Source organism: Fulmarus glacialis, unplaced genomic scaffold, assembly GCF_000690835.1.
Source record: "Fulmarus glacialis isolate BGI_N327 unplaced genomic scaffold, ASM69083v1 scaffold36283, whole genome shotgun sequence".
Lineage (NCBI taxonomy): Eukaryota > Metazoa > Chordata > Aves > Procellariiformes > Procellariidae > Fulmarus > Fulmarus glacialis.
In genome coordinates, this window is record NW_009204223.1 from 1 (window position 1) to 324 (window position 324).

The window sequence follows — 324 nt, forward strand, 5'->3', positions numbered from 1 at the left end:
ACCAAAGCCACAGCGGAGGTTTCGGAGCGACACCCGAGTGCTGCTCCCATTTCTACACCCACCTCCCTCCACTCTCCCAGGTCCAACCCACTGAAGGATGACCCTCTCGTCAAGGATGCCTGTATCAGGCACAAGGGCTTAATGTTTGCTGGCGATGCAGTACAAAGTTCCTGTGCTGCCTTAGGAAGCCCGGGCCCTGGTATCTGGCCGCTGAGAAAACGCTTCTGCTCCACGTGCAATTTCACACGTCATTGCATAGGTCTTGTGATTCTCCTGCTAGAGCCGTGCTTTGCCATCGGAGAAACGCTTCTGCCTCGGCAGGAA